The sequence below is a fragment of the Mastomys coucha genome, unplaced genomic scaffold (assembly GCF_008632895.1).
Source record: "Mastomys coucha isolate ucsf_1 unplaced genomic scaffold, UCSF_Mcou_1 pScaffold14, whole genome shotgun sequence".
In the NCBI taxonomy this organism is placed as follows: domain Eukaryota; kingdom Metazoa; phylum Chordata; class Mammalia; order Rodentia; family Muridae; genus Mastomys; species Mastomys coucha.
The window spans coordinates 78,581,796-78,582,166 of NW_022196896.1; positions in this window are offsets into that span (position 1 = coordinate 78,581,796).

Sequence of the window (371 nt, forward strand, 5' to 3'; positions counted from 1 at the left end):
GTTGGAAGATTACATTTTTGCTTTTCCAGGGATGTAGTCCCCTTTCTTGTGTTGGAGTTTTCCATTTAATACTCTTTGAAGGGCTGGATTTGTGGAGACATATTGTGTGAATTTGGTTTTGTCATGGTGATTGAGAGTTTTGCTGGGTATAGTAGTCTGGGCTGACATTTGTGTTCTCTTAGAATCTGTATGACATCTCTCCAGGATCTTCTAGCTTTCATAGTCTCTGGTGAGAAGTCTGGTGTAATTCTGATAGGCTTGCCTTTATATGTTACTTGACCTTACTGCTTTTAGTATTCTTTATTTGTTTTGTGCATTTGGTGCTTTGACTATTATGTGGCGGGGAATATTTCTTTTCTGGTCCAGTCGAT